The sequence below is a fragment of the Triticum aestivum genome, chromosome 7D, assembly GCF_018294505.1.
Source record: "Triticum aestivum cultivar Chinese Spring chromosome 7D, IWGSC CS RefSeq v2.1, whole genome shotgun sequence".
NCBI classification, from domain to species: domain Eukaryota; kingdom Viridiplantae; phylum Streptophyta; class Magnoliopsida; order Poales; family Poaceae; genus Triticum; species Triticum aestivum.
In genome coordinates this window covers 464091300-464116803 of record NC_057814.1, presented here as the reverse complement: position 1 = coordinate 464116803, position 25504 = coordinate 464091300, and positions in this window count along the sequence as shown.

Below are 25504 nucleotides of genomic sequence, written 5' to 3'. Positions count from 1 at the left end.
GCAGGAATATCATTAACTGGAAGATTACCCATTATCACATCAGTAGATTCCTCCGCTTGAGCTGCATTCATCATGTTCACCTTTGCAGACTTTGGATTATGCTTGACCACTGCATTGCTGGAAGATCTGACAGGAGGAGGAGGAGGAAGACGCCTTTGGTTGAAGCACTTGTTAGCATAGTGACCTTTCTGCTGACATTTGTTGCAAGTCACCTCTGAGAGTGGATGGTGATGAGGAGCATTGGACTTTGGAGCTTGATTCTGAGACTTGTTCTGATAGCCAGAGTTGGAAGAGTTGGAAGAACCATGGCCACCTTTGTTCTTCTGCTGGTAAGGCTGACGAAACGGAGGAGGAGGAGGCAACCAGAACTTCTGTTGCTTAGCTGCCACAAGTGAGGAAGAAGAAGACTGCACTACGTCCCTGACCCTCTTCTTAGAAGCCTCACACTTGAGCTGAGCAGCCTCTTGCTTCAGTGCCATATTATAGAATTGATCAAACTGAGTAGGCTCAACAAGAACGAGAGCTAACTGCAGATCCTCTCTAAGGCCACCTCTGAAGTGATAGATCATGCTCTTTTCATCAGGAACGTCTTGTTTAGCGAAGCAAGCAAGTTTCTGAAACTGGATGTTGAATTGATACACAGACATGTTGCCTTGCTTGAGATTGCGGAACTCCTCACGCTTGCTCTCAACAACACTTTGTGGAATGTGGTGCGCTTTGAAATCCCAACAGAAGTCAGTCCAAGTGATCACACGACCTCCTCTGGAATCTTTGTATTGTTGAAACCAATCAGCAGCTTGGTCCTTGAGCTGAAAAGAAGCAAACTTGACATAGTCCTCAGGCCTGACATTGCTACATTCAAAATGCTTGTTGATGTCCACGAGCCAATCATCGGCATCCGTGGCCTCGGCACAGTAGCTGAAAGACTTGGGCTGATTTGCGAGAAACTGGTTGAGTGTAGCGAAGTGAGGCTGATTGTTGCCTTGACCTTGATTGCCTTGATTGCCTTGCCCTTGGGTGCGTTCTTGCAAGAGTTGCAGAATCATCTGAGCATTGGCGTTGGTGGCTGCCATGATAGCTTGCCATGCCTCCGGAGGCGGAGGTGGTGGCGGAGGGTTCGCCTGACTCCCTTCATTGCGATCTGGATTCTGACGCGTTGGCGGAGCCATCCTGAAGAGGGTGACATCCGTTAGCATCTTGATAGATAAATAGACAAGTAGAATCAACGGATAGAAATTGCAACATATAGTCTTCACAATAAACATTCGAACGAAGATGAACGAATGAATTCCATAGTAAATCATCACACTTCCATAAGTTGAGAAGCCACTTGAAAAAGATATGGAATCAACATATGCCTTAGAAGCAACTCGAATACCACAATTCAAGACAAAACAAAGTATTGGCTTGCAGAATAAGCCGGAACAAACATATGATAGAGATTTCGTCCGAAGTTTTCGTGGTGGGGCCCACACGGGCTCAATCGTACATCACCATCATGTACAAGGCTGTGCACATGACATATGAAGCGTCCCCGAGTCGGCATAGCCAAGGACTCTTTAAGACACTACGAGACCACTGTAAAACCAACCGTGTACAGGCGGACCACTAGACGTCGAACCCCAATCTCATATCATGCGTCTGTCGGAAAGATATCCTAAGAGCTACTTGAATTCCCACTTATAAACTCCCGAAACTCTCTGGTTATGCAATCTGGTGTTGGGGATACAGGGGACACAAAATATATCACCCAAACTAACAATACCTAGATCCAGCTGTATCCATCCGTCAACACATAACCAAGAAACCTTCGGAAATCGTTTACCTCAACCTTCGAAACGCATCCGTTATACAAGTTATGGCAATACTCCCGAACTCCCGCCCCAGTACTGGGTGGCGTCGAGGTGATCTCACCAACAACAGCATAAAAGAGATTTCGATGTCGGCGAAACTCAGGTATTCCAGAACTGCAACGATAAAATTGTGACGACAACACCTCGGAGCTCAACTCCCCGGGACACTGCCACAACCCCTAAATGTCAGGAGGCACCAAGAACAATGTTCTCGTCACAAAACCATCGGAACGATTCCAAGATACCCGCGTGATCCTAAATTTTTTTAGTGAAATTTGAGGAGAGAAGAGTCAAAACTTCTACGTCAGGAGACCTCACCAGAGCGACGAAGGGACCGAGGAGTAAAAAGAATCCTACTCTCCGATATATATAATCCTAAGACTCAAAACATTTTTGTTCTAGACTCAACAACGCCAGCGATTCGATCAAGCAGGGGGCTCCTAAGTCGGGGATGGCTCTGATTACCAACTTGTACGCCCACGATGCGGCTATATCTCCCACGTGTCGAGGCACGACTTAGAGGCATAACTGCATTGTGGTTTTGTCGCAAGAAGGGTCATCTTCACACAATCCCATGTAATGAACAAGAATGGGATAAAGAGTTGGCTTACAATCGCCACTTCACACAATACATAAATATAATTCATACATCATCCAAAATACACACATAGACCGACTACGGTCAAGATTCAGATGAAAATAAGATAACCCCAAACGTTAGATCCCCGATCGTCCCAAACTGGGCTCCACTACTGATCATCAGGAAAAGACACATAGTAACGACCACGTTCCTCATCGAACTCCTACTTGAGGTCAATCCCATCATCTGCACTGGCATCGTCGGCACCTGCAACTGTATTGGTAGAATCTGTGAGTCACGAGGACTCAGCAATCTCACACCCGCGAGATCAAGACTATTTAAGCTTATCGGAAAGGATGGTGTAATGAGGTGGAGCTGCAGCAGGCACTAAGCATATATGGTGGCTAACATACGCAAAAGAGAGCGAGAAGAGAAACAACGGAACGGTCGTCATCTAGTAATGACAAAGAAGTGATCCTGAACTCCTACTTACGTCATTCATAACTCAAACCGTGTTCACTTCCCGGACTCCGCCGAGAAGAGACCATCACGGCTACACACACGGTTGAATGTATTTTAATTGGGTCAAGTGTCAAGTTCTCTACAACCGGACATTAACAAATTCCCATCTGCCTCATAACCGCGGGCACGGCTTTCGAAAGATAATACCCTGCAGGGGTGTCCCAACTTAGCCCATCATAAGCTCTCACGGTCAACGAAGGATAAACCTTCTCCCGGAAATGCCCGATCAGTCTCGGAATCCCGGTTTACAAGACATTTCGACAATGGTAAAACAAGACCAGCAAAGCCGCCTGATGCGCCGACAAATCCTGATAGGAGATGCACATATCTCGTTCTCAGGGCACACCGGATAAGTCAAGCTACGAGTAAAACTAGACCTCGATTTCCCCAAGGTGGCCCCGCAGGCTGCTTGATTCGGACCAACACTCGAAGGAGAACTAGCCGGGGGGGGGGGGGTAAAATAAGATGACCCTCGGGCTCGCGAAAACCCGTTGGAAAGGCTTAGGTGGCAAATGGTAAAACCAAGGTTGGGCCTTGCTGGAGGAGTTTTATTCAAGGCGAACTGTCAAGGGGGTCCCATAAATCACCCAACCGCGCAAGGAACGCAAACTCAAGGAACATAATACCGGTATGACGGAAACTAGGGCGGCAAGAGTGGAACAAAACACCAGGCATAAGGCCGAGCCTTCCACCCTTTACCAAATATATAGATGCATTAATTAAATAAGAGATATTGTGATATCCCAACATATCCATGTTCCAACATGGAACCAACTTCAACTTCACCTGCAACTAGCAACGCTATAAGAAGGGCTGAGCAAAAGCGGTAACATAGCCAAACAACGGTTTGCTAGGAAAGGATGGTTAGAGGATGACATGGCAATATGGGAGGCATGATATAGCAAGTGGTAGGTAGCGCAGCATGGCAATAGAACGAACAACTAGCAAAGCAAAGATAGAAGTGATTTCGAGGGGTGGTCATCTTGCCTGCAAGGTTCTCAGAGTTGTCGAAAGCTTGATCCTCGTAAGCGTACTCAACAGGTTCCTCGTTCACGAACTCATCTCCCGGCTCTACCCAAGACAAGAACACAAGCAATGGAACCACTATCAATCACGAGAAATGCACAAGCAACAAGATGCAATACATGAATGATATGCGGTGCGTATGCGTGCTCTGGGAGGAAAATGATGAACAAGACAGTAACTTGGCAAACCAAGCATGCCACTGGAAAGATGAGATGATTTCGGTGGAAATCGATATAAAGATCACCGGAAACGGATGCACGGTTTGCAAATGGCAAGCAAAACAAGAATGACACGAATCTGCGATTAACAGTATGATAGCACTTAAAATGCAACAAGTAACAATGCTATAGCACTCCAACATAGCAACAAATCATATGGAAGTAATCTACAGGAGATACTTGACAAAAGATGAACACTGAGCTACGGCTAGATCAAAACATAACAAGCTCAAACAAGCATGGCAAAAGTGCAAAAGATAACAGGTTCATAGACTAGTGAAATTACTGGACATGGCAGAAAACAGCATCAGGTAGCAATGTTCAGAGCATGAGAACAACATGCTACAAGAACTTAAAATGGCAAAACAAGTCACGGTAGTATTCAACTAAATGCATATAACAAAAGTCCCTTATTGACCATAAGACAAAAAGGACCAGAAGATATGATGGCAACCTTGTAAACATAGCAAGTTTCGTTAACAGGTTCCAGACTTGGCAGAAAACAGAGCATGGCAGAAACAATAATATGAAGGCATCTTGGTGAGCTTGATGCACTCACCACAAAGCAATGCATGGCAAGACAAGCATACCTACAGCAAGATGGCATGTTTATGAAGCTATCCATGGCAAGAACAAATACATAGCATGTAGGGATCAACTACAACAAGCTTGGCAAAATTGCATATCAAGTTAAGAATCTGCCAGAAATATTTTATAGCAAAAGTAGAGCAAGATTGAGTCATGCTATGGCACTCCATAATTGCAAACAAGGGCAGGAATGGATCAATTACAACAATATCTACAAAACATCCTTACTGAACATCTCCAAAATATGCATGGATCTCTCTGTAGCATCAAGTTTACATGGCAACAAAATAACAGCAGACAGACGGAGAAATCACTGTCCCTGAAATCAGAAACATTACGGGGCCTAGTTTGCATGCTTGTGCTAGTCACCACAGAGATCACAAAAATACATGGCATACACCCTTTGAAATATGGCATGGCATACAACAAAACACATGTAGAGCTCATGCCCATAAGATGCACAGATTAAATGATACAAAAATAATAAATCCTCAAGTTCTGCTAAGTAACACCACACAACAGCAACTAGCACTCTTGCACCAGAGATTTCGGCATCAAGATGGCCTCTAATGAACATGGTGCAATTGAAGAAAATGTAGAGTATCACGAGATGAACATTCCGATATATTGCACGCGCGAAACGGAGCTATATGCAAAGAGTTATGACACGATGAACATGGACACATGCTGAGAAAAATAAATGACTTGGAAGATTTCGGGGTCTTGGGAAAAGTCAACCTCGTTCGGGATCCCAGATCCGATCGAGCCAAGGTCGCCGGCGACTGCTGGCCGGAGTTGAGGACGGGGGAGGCGGCCGGCAACGGTGGGGAGGAAGGAGGAGGAACGGCCGGAGGGAGGAGAAGGACGCGCGGGCGGCGGCGGCGGCGTCGGCCTCGGGCGCGGCGGCGAGCTGCGGGCGGCGACGGGTGGCTGGCGGGGCGACGGCGGCGCTGGCGCGGGGCGGCGGCGACTGGGCTCGGGCGGGCTCCCCGTGGGCCTGCGGGCCGGTGGCGCGGGGGCGGCGGACGCGCCACGTGGCGGCACCTGGGTGGCTGGAGGGCGGCGGCGGGTTTGTCCAGCGACGTACAGACACATCCGGCGGCGACGGGAGGAGCGGGTTAGGGTTTCATCTGCGATTATATGGGAGGGGATGCAAATATATAGGTAGAGGGAGCTAGGAGAGTCCAATTGAGGTGCGGTTTTCACCCACACGATCGTGATCGAACGACCTAGAGCATGGAAGAGAGTTTGCTGGGTTTTGGGCTGTTTAGAGAGGGGGGTTTTCTGGAACACACAAATGGACTTTGCGGATGCCCGGTTAACCGTTGGAGTACCAAACGACCTCCAAATGGAACGAAACTTGACCGGTGGTCTACCAGTGGTATACCAAGGCCACTTGACAAGCCTCGGTCCATTCCGAGAACGTTTGACACCCGCTCACGAAAAGAAAACAAGAGGGGTGCACCGGAGGAGATGGGAGCGCCGGATTGCAAAACGGACAACGGGGAAAATGCTCGGATGCATGAGACGAACACGTATACGAATGCAATGCACATGATGACATGATATGAAAAGCATGACATGAACAAAATGCAAAACGAAAGACAAAACCCGACCACGGAGGGAATATCATAGCACATAGCCGAAAATGGCAAGAGTTGGAGTTACAAATATGGAAAGTTACATCCGGGGTGTTACAATCACTTATTTCATATCCAACCATATTTATTACAAATATATGTTCAACCACGAGTGCTTAATTCAATGCACATGTACATATACTGAAGAACTACAGAAGCACGAAGTAAAGAATGATGAACCACAGTTGTACTAAAGACTGTAAAGAGAGAGGCGGAAGATATTCTGGTTGCTGAAGAAGGTGAAGCAAAATGCCCATATTGTGCCCTCCTCCATGCGTAATGCGCGCATGACTCTAGGCCAACCCCTTGTGATGGCTGCCCGTCTATCCTTCACTGTATCCATTACGACTTCTCGGTGCTCATTGTAGTCTGGATGAAATACTTTAACCTTCATTGCGTGTCCACCAATCATGTACTTTGCGAGGTAATCTTGAGTGAACTGCTTCGGAAACCACTGCGAACGAAAAAGATTCAGACATTGTTGTCTAACAACTCATTATGGGCAGTAAAAAGAGAAGGTTGCAGAGTTTGTAGTTACCATCCTACAGCTCATTGTTGTGTTGGATAGAGCATAAACAAATAATTTGCTTGCCACCATTCGTATCTTTTTGCTAATAATCCTTATCAGTTACCTCACTTGATGCTTGTTCATGAAATATCTCATTGCCCCATACGTAAAAAGGGTCGATGTGTGGATCCTTCCCAAGGGCATATGTACCTACAAGCAACAAGTCAATATTGGAAGCTAACAAGTGTCCAGGCCTGGATCTATATGCACTACATTATGGAACGAGGGGGGGGGGGAGTACAAGCCAAGGAATGAAGATAACCTCGGCAGAAAATGGTGGCCACTCCCGTTGTTATCCTGCATAAGTAGTGGAAAGGCATGATAAGTACAGCAACCTTAACATCAAACAAATATAGCAAAGGTAAACAACATCATCTCAAAATGATAGCTTGAATGTGTTGGTTTCAGCATGCTGTTAAAGCAGATATAAAATGGAAGGCAATGTTACCGACAGCAGGCTTAACAACCATCAAATATTGCAATTCAAACTGGTATTGTTGAAAATGAATAGAACGTAGGTAATGCTTAAACATCACACTGGATAAATGTGTAAAACTGAAATAAAGGGCATGTGTTAACTATACCAGGAATAACTGGAACCAAATATAGCCGTTCAAACTGGTATTGATGTAGTCGAGCGGCACAGTGATACGTCTCCAACGTATCTACTTTTCCTAACGCTTTTCCTCTTGTTTTGGACTCTAATTTGCATGATTTGAATGAAACTAACCCCGGACTGACGTTGTTTTCAACAGAACTACCATGGTGTTTTTTTGTGCAGAAATAAAAGTTCTCGGAATGGAACAAAACTTTGCGAGGAATTTTTATATAATATATAAGAATTTCTAGAGCCAAGACCTATCGGAGAGGGGGCCCTGGGTGGGCACAACCCACCAGGGCGCGCCCCCCTCTCCTGGCATGCCCAGGTGGGTTGTCCCCACCTGGTGGCCCCGCAGACCCTGCAACCGACGCTATAAAATCCTATTTTTCCAGAAAAAATCAGGGAGAAAGAATTATCACGATCCACGAGACGAAGCCGCCGTCACCTCCTGTTCTTCATCGGGAGGCCACATCTCGAGTCTGTTTGGGGCTCCGGAGAGGGGGTCTTCATTCTTCGTCATCATCAGCCCTGCTCCATCGCCAATTCCATGATGCTCCCCATCGGGAGTGAGTAATTCATTCGTAGGCTCGCTGGTCGGTGAGGAGTTGGATGAGATTCATCATGTAATCGAGTTAGTTTTGTTAGGGCTTGATCTCTGGTATCCACTATGTTCTAAGATTGATGTTGCTATGACTTTGCCATGCTTAATGCTTGTCACTTTGGGCCCGGGTGTCATGATTTCAGATCTGAACCGGTCATGTTATCACCACTGTATCCATGTTCTAGATCCGATCTTGCAAGTTATAGTCACCTACTACGTGTTATGATCCGGCAACCCCGGAGTGACAATAACCGGGACCACTCTCGGTGATGACCGTAGTTTGAGGAGTTCATGTATTCACTATGTGTTAATGCTTTATTCCGGTTCTCTATTAAAAGGAGGCCTTAATATCCCTTAGTTTCCAATATGGGCCCCGCTGCCACGGGAGGGTAGGACAAAAGATGTCATGCAAGTTCTTTCCATAAGCATGTATGATTATTTACGGAATACATGCCTACATTATATTGACGAAATGGAGCTAGTGTCGTATCGCCCTAGGTTATAACTGTCTCATGATGAATATCATCCAACAAGTCACCGATCCAATGCCTGCGAATTTATCTTATATTGTTCTTGCTAAGTTACTATTACTATCATCATTGTTACACTTGCTACAAAATTACTGCTATCACTGTTACTGTTACTATTGCTGCTGTCCTTACTATCAAAACTATCAAACTACTTTGCTGCAGATAATTAATCTCCAGGTGTGGTTGAATTGACAACTCAGCTGCTAATACCTTCAAATATTCTTTGGCTCCCCTTGTGTCGAATCTATAAATTTGGGTTGAATACTCTACCCTCAAAAAACTATTGCGATCCCCTATACTTGTGAGTTATCAAGACCTTTTTCTAGCCCCGTTGCCGGGGAGCATAGCTATATTTGTTGAGTCACTTGGGATTATTATCATATTATCACTATGAAGAATTTGAAGGATGCTAAGACTAAGATATTTCCCTCAAGGACGAGGGGAGGTAAGGAACTGCCATCCAGTTCTGCTTTAGGTTCACCTTGTGTTATAAGTAAACTTGCAACACCATCACATGCTATTAATTCTGATATGTCGCAAGTTATTGATGGTGCTACTTCTACTATGAATAATGCTTATGATGATGCTAGTACCTTGCTTGATAATGATGATGTGACACTTGGTGAATTTCTTGATGAACAAATTGCTAGAGTAATACAACATGATGTTGTTGAATCTGATGATGAGCTTGAAACTGAATCTCCTGAAACACCTGCTAGAACTAGCCCTCCTAGATATGAATTACCTAAGGTACTAGAAGGCTATGTTATGAGTGAAGAAACAACTAGAGATATTCTTGCTTGCAGAGATAGAGATGATCTAGAGAAATTATTAAGCAAGTATAAAGAAAAATCTCTGAATGCTAGAATTAAATGTGATCCTAAGGTTGCTACTTCACCTATCTTTGTTGATGATAAGGATTATGAATTCTCTATCGACCCAGAGTTAATTACTTTGGTTGAATCTGATCCTTTCCATGGTTATGAAACTGAAACTGTTGTGGCACATCTTACTAAGTTGAACGATATAGCCACCCTTTTTACTCATGATGAGAAAACTCGCTACTACTTTATTCTCAAATTATTTCCTTTCTCATTAAAGGATGATGCTAAAGATTGGTACAATACTTTTGCTCCTGCTTGTGTGCGTAGTCCCCAAGATATGATTTATTACTTCTCTGAAAAACATTTTCCTGCTCATAAGAAACAAGCTGCCTTATAGGAAATATTTAACTTTGTTCAAACTAAAGAAGAGAGTCTCCCACAAGCGTGGGGGAGGCTTTGCCAGTTACTTAATGCTTTGCATCATCATCCTCTTAAGAAAAATGAAATACTTGATATCTTGTATAATGGACTAACTGATGCTTCTAGGGACTTCCTAGATAGTTGTGCTGGTTGTGTTTTCAGGGAACGAACTGTTGGGCAAGCTGAAGAATTATTGAATAACATATTGAAAAATTATGATGATAGGACTCTTCCTGAACCACCGCCTAAACCCACTCCGAAGAAGAGGGGTATATTATATCTCAGTCCTGAAGATATGCAAGAGGCAAAGAAATCTATGAAGGAAAAAGGTATTAAAGCCGAGGATGTTAAAAATTTACCTCCTATTGAAGAAATACATGGGCTTAATACACCACCATTGCCTAAGGTGGTAGAGGTAAATTCTGTAATGAAGTTCAATGATAATGACAATCCTCACAATATGCACCCTAGCCAATGCCTTTATGAGTTTGAAAACTATATTAGAAAACAAGATCACTTCAATGCAAATGTTATGAAACAATTGAAATACAATTTTGATATGATTGCTCGCTTGAGTGTCTTGTTATTTAGAATCTCAAATGATGTTAGAGGTGTTGGAAAGCATGCTTTTATGGTTCAAACTCAATTAGAGCAAGTTGCTAAATCTCAAAGAGAATTGCTTGATGAAATGAATCATAATATGCATGACTTTGCTGTTAGAGTTGCAACTAGAGGAGGTAAAATGACTCAGGAACCACTTTATCCCGAGGGACACCCAAAAAGAATTGAACAAGATTCACAAAGAGTCAACATTGATGCACGTAGTCCTTCTAGAAAGAAAAAGAAGAAGAAAAATGATAGGACTTTGCATACTTCTAGTGAACCTGAAATAGAAAAACCTCCTGATAATGATAATGAAACTTCTATCTCTGATGCTGAAACTCAATCTGGTAATGAACACTCACCTAGTGATAATGAAAACGATAATGATGAGGTTCATGAAGACTCTCAACCAAACAATGAAAAAGAACCAGACAATGATGTTGAGATAGAACCACCTGTTGATCTTGATAACCCACAACCTAAGAATAAAAGGTATGACAAAAGAGACTTCATTGCTAGAAAACACGGTAAAGAAAGAGAACCGTGGGTTCAAAAACCTATGCCTTTTCCACCCAATTCAACCAAAAAGAAAGATGATGAAGAATTTGAACGCATTGCTGAAATGCTGAGGCCAGTATTTTTGCGTACTCGCTTGACTGATATCTTGAAAATGCCTCCTTATGCAAAGTATATGAAAGACATCATCACTAATAAGAGAAAAATACCAGAAGCTGAAATCTCCACTATGTTTGCTAATTATACTTTTAAAGATGGAGTACCTAAAAACTTGGAGATCCGGGAATACCAACTATACCTTGCTCTATCAAAAATAATTATGTGAAAACTGCTTTGTGTGACTTAGGAGCTGGTGTTAGTGTTAGGCCTTTCTCTTTATATAAAAGACTTGAATTGAATAAACTCACACCTACTAAAATATCCTTGCAAATGGTTGACAAATCAACTTCCATACCTATCGGTATCTGTGAGGATGTGCCCGTTGTTGTTGCTAATGTTACTATTTTGACTGACTGTGTTATACTTGAGAGGCCCGAGGACGACAACATGTCGATTATCCTTGGTAGTCCCTTCTTGAATACTGCAGGGGCTGTTATTGATTGCAATAAAAGCAAGGTCACTTTTCATATCAACGGTAATGAGCATACGGTGCACTTTCCGAAGAAACAATTCCAAGTGAATGGTATTAATGTTATTGAAGAATCTCTGACAATCACTATTGGAAGTTCTCAAATACCTCTACCTACTGTCAAAAAGAAATATGAAATGCTTATTGTTGGGGACATTCATATCCCCATTGAGGTAACTTAGTGATTTATGGAAGTTCTTTGGTTTCATGCTAATCAAAAGTGGTTGTTAATAAGACCCGATCAACCATATTAATGGATCATTTTTGAGTGGTATGAAGTTGATGAATTTAGTAAGCACTATCTTCTGTCCTTACTCTTTGTTTTTTGTTTAGTTAAATAAAATAAAATGCCATGTTTTGTCTGTTTTCTGAATTTTCTCGTGCAATAAAAAATGACCCAAAAATAAAAGTTCTCGGAATGCCCTGAAAATTTAATACGATTTTTTCTGAATATTTCTGAATTTCGGGTGCAAATAATGTCAGAGGGAGTTGCACCAGGTGGGCACAACCCACCTGGGCACGCCAGGACCCCCAGGCGCGCCCTGGTGGGTTGTGGTCCCCATGTGGGCCCCCTCACTTATCCCTTCGGCCCACTTCATCACTCACCTCCAGAAAAAATCTCCATTGCTCTCTCTCCCGTGTTCTTGCCCTCAAACCCGCGGATTTCGATCTCGTTGCTCGAAGCTCCGTTTCTGAAACTGTTTCGGGGGATTGTTTCTTGGAAAACCATGAATATCTTTAGGAAGTTTGGCTACAAGAAGAACTCCAAGGGTGTTATTGTTGAGTCATCTGCTAGTGATCTCCATCCTCGGAGGTTGGCAGAAGTACGGCCGTGTGAATGGCTGCACACCCCGTTCCTGGAAGAGGCTGGAATCCTTCAGGAGTTCACACAATATGCTGCAAATGCCGGCCTCACCGACTTTATCGCAGATGAGTGTGAACAGCACCAAATCCTCACAAACATCTTTGTTCAAAGTTTTACTTTCCTCCCTAGGAATAATCCTCTTGAAGTGAGCTTTGATTTATATGTTGAAAACCATCAGATACCACTTACTGTATTTTGTGACATATGCATGATCCCTTCTGATGGGAGCTTAGCCGAGCCTAGGCCGGGTTGGGTTTGAGGCCTTTTACCGCACTTTGACAACGGGAGATGAGAGAGGGGTGTCAGCTACCACTGCCATTGGCTTGCATTTTCCTGTTGTTCATTACTTTGCACTTCTCATTACAAAATGCTTGCTTGCTAGAGAGAAGGTGGGTGCACTTAGTTCACCAGACCTTGATGTTTTACTCGTGCATTAGAGGGTGACAACACTTATAGCTTGGGAGCTATTGTGGCTTGTCGCCTCCATATTAATAAATCCCAGGGTAAAATACATGGTGGGATTTATGCTACTCGTTTGGCAGCTCACTTTAATGTTGAGATACGCCCTCATGATTACCCTCTGACCAAGGTTTACCTAGACCGTGCAGCCATGGAACACCATCATTTTCTTGCACGAGATTATCCTGACATTCCTATTCCTTATAACCTGGTCTTTGGCGTTGAAACTCGTGATATTATTCTGTTGCCTGCTCCTGCTTTGTTTGATTTTGTTGCCAGGGGAGGATATAAGATTATGCCTGCAGACATCATCGCCTACCGGAACGCTCAGGCTGCTGTGGAGGCAGCACAGGAGGAGCCTCAGCAGTGGGATGAGTGGATGCCCGCTCCTCAGTACCCCTACTACCCTCCAGGCTACTGATCGACTACCAAGTTAGGCCAAAAGCCTAAGCTTGGGGGAGTACGTGTTTCCACCGACTTTACATTCATGTCCACTTATTCATTTTGTCGGTGTTCACACTTTTTCATTGTATCGTCCATGTTTAGATTTATTTTTCTTGCTTTCTTCTTGTGTGTTTGAAAAACTTTAGAAAAACCAAAAAATTAGTTGTAGTTAGTTTACTTTCTATGCATGCTTAGTAGTAATATTAAAAAGAAAACCCAAAACGATTTCCTTGTTCTTCTTTTGCTTGTTGGGAGCTTTCCCGTGTAAATAGTTTTTCTCGTTTTTGCTTTTCCCTTTTAATTGCTTGTTCAAGAGAACCAAAAACTCCAAAAATATTTCAGTGTTTCTCTGAATTTCTTTTCCTTTTGTTTCAGTGGTACCAAGGAGAAGACCATGATGAAAATGTTGAGTGGCTCTCATATGAATAATTGTTGATCTAATAAAGAGCCCATTTTACCTTGTCTTCTCCTGTTTGAATAAAATGTTTGCAGATTCCAGCTTAGTCCACGGCACTCTTACACTATTATTATTTTCATATCATTCGGTCGTGCAAGTGAAAGGCAATAATGACGATATTCGATGAACTGGCCGTGGCAGAGAGAAATGGGTATGAACTCGACTTGTTCTGTTTGTGTAAATATGTTTAACCTAGCATCCATGATTTAACCCATTATGATTAAACATGTTTGCAATGACAATTAGAGATTATAGTTTCTCCTGCCATGCATAAGTAGCTGAGAGTGGATAATGATTTATCTTGGATATCAACATTGCGTTAAAATGATTGTGATGTAGTATGATGATATGGTATCCTCCTTTGAATGTTCGAGTGGCTTGACTTGGCACATGTTCATGCATGTAGTTGAATCAAAACCAACATAGCCTCTATGATATTTATGTTCATGGTGTTCATATCCTACTCATGCTAGTGTCCAATGTTACTTATGCATAATGCATGTTTATGACCGTTGTTGCTCTCTAGTTGATCGCTTCTCAATCTAATTGCTAGCCTTCGCCTGTACTAAGTGGGAATTCTGCTTGTACATCAAAAACCTTGAACCCAAAAGTTATTCCAGATGAGTCCACCATACCTACCTATATGTGGTATTACCCCGCTGTCCTAAGTAAATTTGCATGTGCCACCTCTAAAAACTTCTAAATAAATATCCTTTTTGTGTGCCTAGATCGTTCATGGAACGACAGGAGGTGGTTGGTATCTTCCATGCTAAGCGGGTTATTCTCAGGTCGAGTGTTTATCCACTCACCATCGCACGAGAAAAGGGCGGTGATAGGGATGCCCAGTCCCAAACTGCAAACTGAAAAAGAGTTAATCTCTTAAATAATCAAACAAAAACTCCGAATGGAGTCAAAACCTTTACTTTTATCGCTTGGGAACCGCCACTAGTGTGCTTAGCATGGAAGATATTGATAACTGATGGTCGTGAAGTAAATGAGAAGGGTGCATGTCTCAAAATATCATTTACCTCTGTTTTGAAAACTTGAGCTCTGGCACCTCTGCAAATCACTGCTTCCCTCTGCGAAGGGACTATCTATTTACTTTTATGTTGTGTCATCACCTTCTAAAACAAGCGCTAGAACCTGAGAGCACAGCTGTCATGACTTGTGCATTGTGTGTAGCTAATGTTGGGTGCATCATGACTGGATCTTTTCTACCATGAATTGTCAGAAAGGGCTAGCGAGATACCACTATTGTCAAATTATATCATGGTTGTTTTGACAACGTGTTGCTGTTTGAGATACCTTATTATTGCTCGCTAGCTGATTATGTCATTGAGTCATTCTAATATTAAGAGTTATTGTCGGCATGGTTAGTTATAATGTTGGCTGAAAACCTGGCTACTGTTTAAGCCTATTTATGCAAACAAGAGCAAAAGAGTTCGTAATTTTTTCTTTTTCACTTTCAGTTTATCAACTGAATTTCTTGAGGACAAGCAAAGGTTTAAGCTTGGGGGAGGATACGTCTCCAACGTATCTACTTTTCCTAAAGCTTTTCCTCTTATTTTGGACTCTAATTTGCATGATTTGAATGAAACTAACCCCGGACTGACGCTGTTTTCAGCAGAACTACCATGGTGTTGTTTTTTTGCAGAAATAAAAGTTCTCGGAACGGAACGAAACTTTGCGAGGAATTTATATATATATATATAAGAATTTCTGGAGACAAGAACTACGGAGAGGGGCCCCTGGGTGGGCACAACCCACCAGGGCGCGCCCCCTCTCCTGTCGCGCCCAGGTGGGTTGTCCCCCCTGGTAGCCCCGCTGACCCTGAAACCGACACTATAAAATCCTATTTTTCCAAAAAAAATCAGGGAGAAAGAATTATCGCGATCCACGAGACGGAGCCGCCGTCACCTCCTGTTCTATATCATGAGGCCAGATCTGGACTCTGTTTTGGGCTCCGGAGAGGGGGATCTTCATTCTTCATCATCACCAACCCTTCTCCTTCACCAATTTTATGATGCTCCCCATCGGGAGTGAGTAATTCCTTCGTAGGCTCGCTGGTCGGTGAGGAGTTGGATGAGATTCATCATGTAATCGAGTTAGTTTTGCTAGGGCTTGATCCCTAGTATCCACTATGTTCTAAGATTGATGTTGATATGACTTTGCCATGCTTAATGCTTGTCACTTTGGGCCTGGGTGCCATGATTTCAGATCTGAACCGTTTATGTTATCACCATTATATCCATGTTCTAGATCCAATCTTGCAAGTTATAGTCACCTACTACGTGTTATGATCCGGCAACCCCGGAGTGACAATAACCGGGACCACTCCCGGTGATGACCGTAGTTTGAGGAGTTCATGTATTCACTATGTGTTAATACTTTGTTCCGGTTCTCTATTAAAAGGAGGCCTTAATATCCCTTAGTTTCCAATATGGACCCCGCTGCCATGGGAGGGTAGGACAAAAGATGTCATGCAAGTTCTTTCCATAAGCATGTATGACTATTTACGGAATACATGCCTACATTATATTGACGAACTGGAGCTAGTGACATATCGCCCTAGGTTATAACTGTTTCATGATGAATATCATCCAACAAGTCACCGATCCAATGCCTACGAATTTATCTTATATTGTTCTTGCTAAGTTACTATTACTATCATCACTGTTACACTTGCTACAAAATTACTGCTATCACTGTTACTGTTACTATTGCTGCTGTCACTACTATCAAAACTATCAAACTACTTTGCTACTGATCACTTTGCTGCAGATAATTAATCTCCAGGTGTGGTTGAATTGACAACTCAGCTGCTAATACTTCAAATATTCTTTGGCTCCCCTTGTGTCGAATCTATAAATTTGGGTTGAATACTCTACCCTCGAAAACTGTTGCGATCCCCTATACTTGTGGGTTATCACATAGTTCCGACTTGCACATAATGAACAACACATTGTGAATGACTGAAATAAACAAGGCATAAATGACCAGTATAACAACCAAATATAGCCATTGAAAACTGGACAGAGTCTCACTGCAACCAACCTAACAAGCAATTACAGGTAAACAGGGCATATGCTTTAAAACTGGACAAATGCTCACTACAACCAACCTAACAAGCAGATACAGATAAACAAGGCATCTGCTTGATAACTGGACAAACGCTAAAAAAGCAACCTAACAACCAAATACAGATAAACAAGGCATGTGCTTGATAACTGGACAAATGCTCACTGCAACCAAACTAAGAACCAAATACATATAAACAAGGCATCTACTCGATAACTGAAAAAATGCTCACTCCAACCAACCTAACAACCAAATACAGATAAACAAGGCATCTACTCACTATAAACAACCAAATATAGTCATTCGTGAAACTGAAGTGGACAATTCATACTTAAACATCACATAGCCCTATTGAACAATACATTTTTGCATAACTGAAATAATTAAACACGGCACAGTTAAAGCACCGCATGACAAATGCTACTACAACAAAGGGTACGGGTTGGCAAGCTAGAAAAGGTAAGATTTGCTGATAGAATGTTGCCTCACATTTCATGGGCGGGATCCTTTCAGTTGGAAGAGCACAGGCCCATGGTGCGCTCTCTGATGTCACAGATGGGCTGTTTCACCTTGGAAGAACCTTCGTGGGTGCCCTCCTCATGGTCGTGGTCGATGAGATCTGGCTTGGCAATTGAGGATCCCAAGCCGCCGCCATAGAACGTGTCCTTCAGAAATGACAAAATGGGCTCGATGGCGTATAAAGATCGCAAATCCTTGACCGCTTGGCAGAGGAGATCAGCGGCAGGGCCGTCGAAGAGATCGACGGTGGTTGAACCAGAGGGGTTAGGGATGGACAACTTAACCTGTGACATGGCCCGCGTGAAGCCGTCGCTGTGGACGAGCTTGATGTCGTAGCCAGCTTTCCCGAGATACAGTAATACGCTAGCCCGCTGACATGAAGCCTTCGGCATGGCAACGTAGTCAACGTCTTCACCGGCTTCCGCGGCGACGTGTTGCTCCGGGATCGACAGGTCGGGGCGAACGGCGGCCACCTCGCCAACATCCGCCGGAGAGGCCATGATAAACCTCTTCTTGGCCGAACGCTCGTCGGGCTCCCCGGGATACGTGGACGAGCTTACGTTGCGACATTCTGGAGCAGGGGATGTGGATCTGACGTGGAGGGACACCGCAGGCCTCAGCTAAAAACTCAGGGGAGTGGGGCGACGGCATGGGAATCGCTGGGTAACCTGAACTTTATTATCTAAGCTAGGAGGAACGGGCAGACCGCCAGGGGTTGGCGGCGGCGCCGGACGCGAGCTAGGGTTCGACGGGGGGAGGAGGCGGGTGGGGGCTATGGAGGGGTGGGTGTTTTGAGGATACGCTGCAGCTACTGAAAATTTTAGTAATGGTGGGTGGAGATGGTGGTGGACGAGGGAGGGCGACGGTTCAAATGTCTCGGCTATTGCAATTTTACTATAAGGTCGATGCTGGAGGAGTGTGGGCGATGGTTGAAGTACGATGCCTACTAAAATTTGGGTAAAGGGATTGATGCGGGCGGGAGTGCCCAAGATCGCGCATGGTCCAGTAACAATATGCGTGTATGATAATAAGGAAAAGTGGCGGAACTGCCGATTTTTGCAACGCTCAAGGCGGGTAGTTTGTTTTTATATTTCTAGCTAGATGGTCTATCACACACGATTCGTCCTAAATTCCAAATAAACTTACCCGCCTTTAGCTTGCACATGTGGTGATTTTACACCGCACTTCCGTTGCACACGGTTAAGTCAGTACCTCCACCTTTTGCTCGCACTTGCGCGGTCGTGGTGATTTTACAGCGCACTTGCATCGCACACGGTTGAGCCCGTACCTCCACCTTTGCTCGTGCTTGCACAGGCGTGGTGATTCATAGCGCACTTGTATTGCACACGGTTAAGATATTATACCTGTGTCCATTGAGCGTCATCAGAGTCTTTGCTGCAAAAAAAACGTTAGAGAGGGTCAAAAGACAGCCACACCAGCACGTGGCCCAAATATATATGAGTGAAAAGGGTGGTCTGTGATGTTCAAAATTCCAATGCACAACTTTGACCGCACGTGCCCACGGTTGGGCACGTCGTCGAAGATCGATGAGAGGGGCCGGAAGTCAAGAACCACTTGGAAGTGGCCAAATATATGTAGGAATATTGGAGATGTTTAAAACTTTAAATACACAATGCATAACTTTGGTGGCACCTGCCTCGCAAACCCAAAAGCACCCTTGGATATATATATATACATAATGACATAATGTCGTACCTAGTTAGGATGCTTGGCCCACCACCTCCCACTTCGTGTCAGCGGGGCGGATGCACGTAATGATCGATACTTTGGTCATACATGCATGTCGCCATGACCTACCATAAGACGGCCCAATGAACCTTTCGTTTGGTCAAACGATAGCTGTTGTTGTCGGTAAACCGCTTGGGCCAATAGATTGAACCATCATAAAAATCGCACGGACGGACCACAAAACTAGCACCTCTTGCATGCGGCCCAAAATGATGTACGTTGGGAAGGGGTGATATGCGTTTTCAATATAGAATAATGTACAATTTAGACGTGGTGCCTACCTCTCGATACAGACAACAACCATGAAGGCAATGTAGTTAAGGACGAGATACGCAGGGTATGATGTAGGTCGAACCCAGCAATCCGAGCATGTGGGAGGGAATCCTGACAACGCATGAGCTCGAGCTTTGGTTGAGTGACTTGTGATGGTGACTGGCCCTATCACGAACTAGGAGGTATCCATTCATGGCCAACACATACCCCTCATTATCGGTCAAAGGGATGATATATATACACTCGGGGAGCCCACAAATATGCGTGTCGTCACAAAAAACCGCACAAGGGAGACGTGGTTGATCGGAAGACCCCATATATACTGCATGCGGCCCGAAAATGTATGGGTACGGTGGTGTGTGATGTGTTTAAATCCTGAATGCACAACTTCGATGGGCCACCAACTACATTACAAAACGAACACCGTACCCGACTCCAAGCCTGGTTCAATATGTACGATGACGGTTCCCCAACTTCGAGGCGGCGGCGGGGGGGGGGGGGGGTCCCACGCATGCGCTCAAACTTTATTTGGTCTAGCATGGGACACATCTATATCTATACCCCTATATAATGTGCGAATAACTTTGAAAGCTGGTCGTTGGATGAAGCCAATCCGACATACAGAGATGGAAAATCCGAGCACTACTGGCCATTGGATATCATCTACATTCCACTAGATTCTACCACATGTACAATCTAGAAGACTCCATGGTTGAACTTAAGCATAATGCACAAACCTCAAAACACAAGCACTTCTCCTCTGTTCTCTAGAATCTTCCATATCTTAATTGCCCAAACTTTTTTTAAATGAATTGTCACTTTTTGTTTTTACTTTATGCTTTGCAATGCACAATTCCATGAATCTTAAAATAGATTTTTTTATAAAACTAATTGATTTTGGATGAGATGAACTATAAGAATTAAACGAACATCTACATCATGCATATATGACTCAAAGCTTACATGCTATAGTGTGGTATTTATTCATAATTTGGTTACCAAATCTCATGCGTGCAATGCACGTTTACCTTACTGGTATCAATAGGAAACCATCATGGTGAAACCCTTCTCGTTGTTGGGTCAAAGGGATTGATTGTGTGGGCCCCCCTAATTGTCGGTAAAGGATAGTATATATACCTCGAGGAGCCCACAGATATGTGTTGCGTCTATAAGTCGCACAAGGGAGACATGCTCGAGAAGAACACACTGCCCCCTATACCGTGCATGCAACCTGAAAAGGTTTATATAATCGCCATGACAAGTCAAGTCAATCATTCTTTAATTTTTTTAGAGCAAAAAATAACCCATAAAAACTTAGTAGGTTCTAATAATCGCCATGACAAGTCAAGTCAATCATTCTTTAATTTTTTAGAGCAAAAAATAACCCATAAAAACATAGTCTACAAATTAGCAAAACAAGGATCCCAAGGTTTATATAATTGCCATGATAGGTCACTATAGAGATATAATATATCTCTATAATGACCGTGTCATGGCATTTAGGCTTGAGATATGCAACTTCCCACCGGGTCACCCATCCTTGGACTACTCCACCCCGAGCACGTTTAACTTCTGCGTTCTATTCAATTAGGCTAGCGGATGGGAAGCCGCCCCTTGCTGATAAGAATTGCCTCCTTGCCATTAAGGCGTTTCACTCTAGTCACCCTATGGGACCTACTCCCTCCTATCACACAGATTTGTGCTTTTAGAAACTGTATGGGATATTTACATGGCCGGTGTGTCGCCGCTAGCCTTCAGTGAGCACTGACACTGGTAGCGGGAAAACGATGGCAGAAGAGGCGGGAAACCGATGAGAGGAGTGGCGAGAAACGGTAGCCGATACGTCCATTTTGCATCATGTTTTCTTACTGTTATTTATAATGTTTTTATCCATAATAATGCTTTTTGGAGTAATTCTAATGCCTTTTCTCTCATAATATGCAAGGTATACACAAAGAGGGAGAATTCCGGTAGCTGGAAATCTGGACCTGAAAAAGCTACGTGAGGCTACCTATTCTGCACAACTCCAAATGAGCTGAAATTTCACGGAGATTTTTTATGGAATATATAAGAATTATTGGAGCAAATAACTACCAGAGGAGGCCCACCAGGTGGGCACAACCCACTTGGGCGTGCCAGGGCCCCCTGGCGCGCCCTGGTGGGTTGTGCCCTCCTCGGTCCACCTCCGGTGCCCATCTTCTGGTATATAGGTCATTTTGACCTAGAAAAAATAAGAGGAGGATTTTCGGGACGGAGCGCCACCGCCTTGAAGCGGAACTTGGCAGGAGCACTTTTGCCCTCCGGTGGAGCGATTCCGCCAGGGAACTTCCCTCCCAGAGGGGGAAATCATCGTCATCATCATCACCAACAACTCTCCCATCTTGGAGAGGGCAATCTCCATCAACATCTTCAACAGCACCATCTCATCTCAAACCCTAGTTCACCCCTTGTGTTCAATCTTGTTACCGGTACTATAGATTGGTGCTTGTGGGTGACTAGTAGTGTTGATTACATCTTGTAGTTGATTACTATATGGTTTATTTGGTGGAAGATTATATGTTCAGATCCAATATGCTATTTAATACTCCTCTGATCATGAGGATGTTTATCATTTGTGAGTAGTTACTTTTGTTCTTAAGGTCACAGGAGAAATCATGTTGCAAGTAATCATGTGAACTTGATATGTGTTCGATATTTTGATAGTATGTATGTTGTTATTCCCTTAGTGGTGTCATGTGAACGTCGACTACATGACACTTCACCATATTTGGGCCTAAGGGAATGCATTGTGGAGTATCAATTAGATGATGGGTTGCGAGAGTGACAGAAGCTTAAACCCCAGTTTATGCGCTATTCCGTAAGGGACCGATTGTATCCAAAAGTTTAATGCTATGGTTAGAATTTATTCTTAATACTTTTCTCGTAGTTGCAGATGCTTGCGGGAGGGTTAATCATAATTAGGAGGTTTGTTCAAGTAAGAACAACAGCTAAGCACCGGTCCGCCCACATATCAAATTATGAAAGTAGCAAACACAAATCGAACCAACATGATGAAAGTGACTAGATGAAATTCCCGTGTACCCTTAAGAACGCTTTGCTTATCATAAGAGACCGTTTTGGCCTGTCCTTTGCCTAAAAAGGATTGGGCTACCTTTCTGCACTTTTGTTACTACTATCATTACTTGCTTATTACAAATTATCTTGCGATCAAACTACTCCGCTACTTACAATTTCAGCACTTGCAGACACTACCTTACTGAAAACTACTTGTCATTTCCTTCTGCTCCTCGTTGGGTTCGACACTCTTACTTATCGAAAAGAGCTACAATTGATACCCTTTACTTGTGGGTCATCAAGGCTATTTTCTGGCGCCGTTGCCGGGGAGTGAAGCGCCTTTGGTAAGCGGAATTTGGTAAGGAAACATTTATATAGTGTGCTGAAATTTATTGCACTTGTTACTATGGAAAACGATCCTTTGAGGGGTTTGTTCGGGGTATCTTCACCTCGTCCAGAACCACAATTAGCTACCCCTCGACCTACTGCACCTACTGAAAATATTGAATATGAAATTCCTTCGGGTATGATAGAACAACTGCTAGCTAATCCTTATGTAGGAGATGGAACCGAACATCCCGATCTGCACTTGATATATGTAGAACAAATTTGTGGATTGTTCAAGCTTGCAGGTTTACCCGGAGATCAAGTTATGAAGAAGGTTTTCCCTTTATCTTTGAAGGGAAAAGCATTGGCGTGGTATAGGCTATGCGATGATATTGGATCTTGGAATTGGAATCGATTGAAATTGGAGCTCCACCAAAATTTTTATCATATCCATCTAGTTCATCGTGATCGGAATTATATATATAATTTTTGGCCTCGTGAAGGAGAAAGTATTGCTCTATTTCGGGGGAGGCTTAAGTCAATCTTATATTCATGCCCCAACCATGAGCTCTCAAGAGAAATTATTATCCAGAATTTTTATGCTCGGCTTTCTCGTAATGATCAAACCATGCTTGATACTTTTTGTGCTGGTTCTTTTGTGAAGAAGACTATTGAATTCTGGTGGGATCTCTTGGAAAGAATTAAACGCAACTCTGAAAGATTGGGAACTCGACGAAGGTAAAGAGTTAGGTATTAAAATTAAATATGATTGTGTTAAAGCTTTTATGGATACCGATGCTTTTCAAAAGTTTTGCACTAAATATGGACTTGACTCTGAGATAGTAGCCTCCTTTTGTGAATCATTTGCTACTCATGTTGAACTCCCTAAAGAGAAGTGGTTTAAATATCACCCACCTATTAAAGAAGAAATTAAAGAACCGGTACCAATTAAAGAAGAAACTATACTTTACAATGTTGATCCAGTTGTTCCTTCTGCTTATATTGAGAAACTACCTTTCCCTGTTAGGATAAAAGAACATGCTAAAGTTTCAACTGTGGTTAACAAAAGCTATATTATAACACCTAATCCCGATGAACAAATCAAAGTAGAACCTGGCATTGCTATGGTTAAAGATCTCTTAGAAGAAGATATGGATGGGCATGTTATTTACTTTTGTGAAGAGGCTGCTAGAATTGCCAAACCTGATAAAAAGGATAAACATAGACCTGTTGTTGGCATGCCTGTCATCTCAGTTAAAATAGGAGATCACTATTATCATGGTTTATGTGATATAGGTGCTAGTGTGAGTGTTATACTTTACACTTTATATCAAGAAATTATGGATGACATAACACCTGTAGAGATAGAAGACATAGATGTTACTATTAAGCTTGCTAATAGAGACACCATCACCAATTGGGATTGTTAGAGATGTTGAAGTCTTGTGTGGGAAAATAAAATACCCAACTGATTTTCTTGTTCTTGGTTCCCCACAAGATGACTTTTATCCCATTATCTTTGGTAGACCTTTCTTGAACACCGTTAATGCTAAGATAGATTGTGAGAAACAAACGGTCGGTGTTAGTTTTGGTGATGAGTCTCATGAGTTTAACTTTTCCAAGTTTAGTAGAAAGCTTCATGAAAAAGAATTGCCTAGTAAGGATGAATTAATTGGTCTTGCTTCTATTGCTGTTCCACCTACTGATCCTTTAGAACAATATCTGCTAGACCATGAAAATTATTTACATATGCATGAAAGAAATGAAATAGATAAAATTTTCTTTGAACAACGTCCTCTTCTTAAACACAACTTGCCTATTGAAACTTTAGGAGGTCCTCCTCCACCTAAAGGTGATCCTGTGTTTGAATTAAAACAATTGTCAGACACGTTGAAATATTCTTATCTTGATGAAAAGAAGATATATCCTGTTATTATTAGTTCTAACCTTTCAGAACATAAAGAAGAAAGATTATTGAAAGTTCCAAGGAAGCACCGGGCTGCTATTGGATATACTCTTGATGATTTAAAGGGCATTAGTCCCACTCTATGTTAGCACAAAATTAATATGGAACCGGTTGCTAAACCCGTTGTTGTTCACCAACGTTGGTTAAATCCAAAAATGAAGGAAGTGGTAGGAACGGAAATCTTAAAACTTCTAGAAGCATGTATAATCTATCCTATAGCTGATAGTAGATGGGTAAGTCCTGTTCATTGTGTTCCTAAGAAAGGAGGTATACTGTTGTTCCTAATGATAAGAATGAACTTATTCCACAAAGAATTTTTACAGGCTATAGAATGGTAATTGATTTTAGAAAATTAAACAAAGCAACTAGAAAAGATCATTACCCTCTGCCTTTTATTGATCAAATTCTTGAAAGATTATCTAAGCACACACACTTTTGCTTCCTTGATGGATATTCTGTTTTTTCACAAATACCTATTCCTCAACCTGATCAAGAAAAAACCACTTTTACTTGTCCCTTTGGAACCTATGCTTATAGATGTATGCCTTTTGGTTTATGTAATGCACCTGCTATCTTTCAAAGATGTATGACTGCT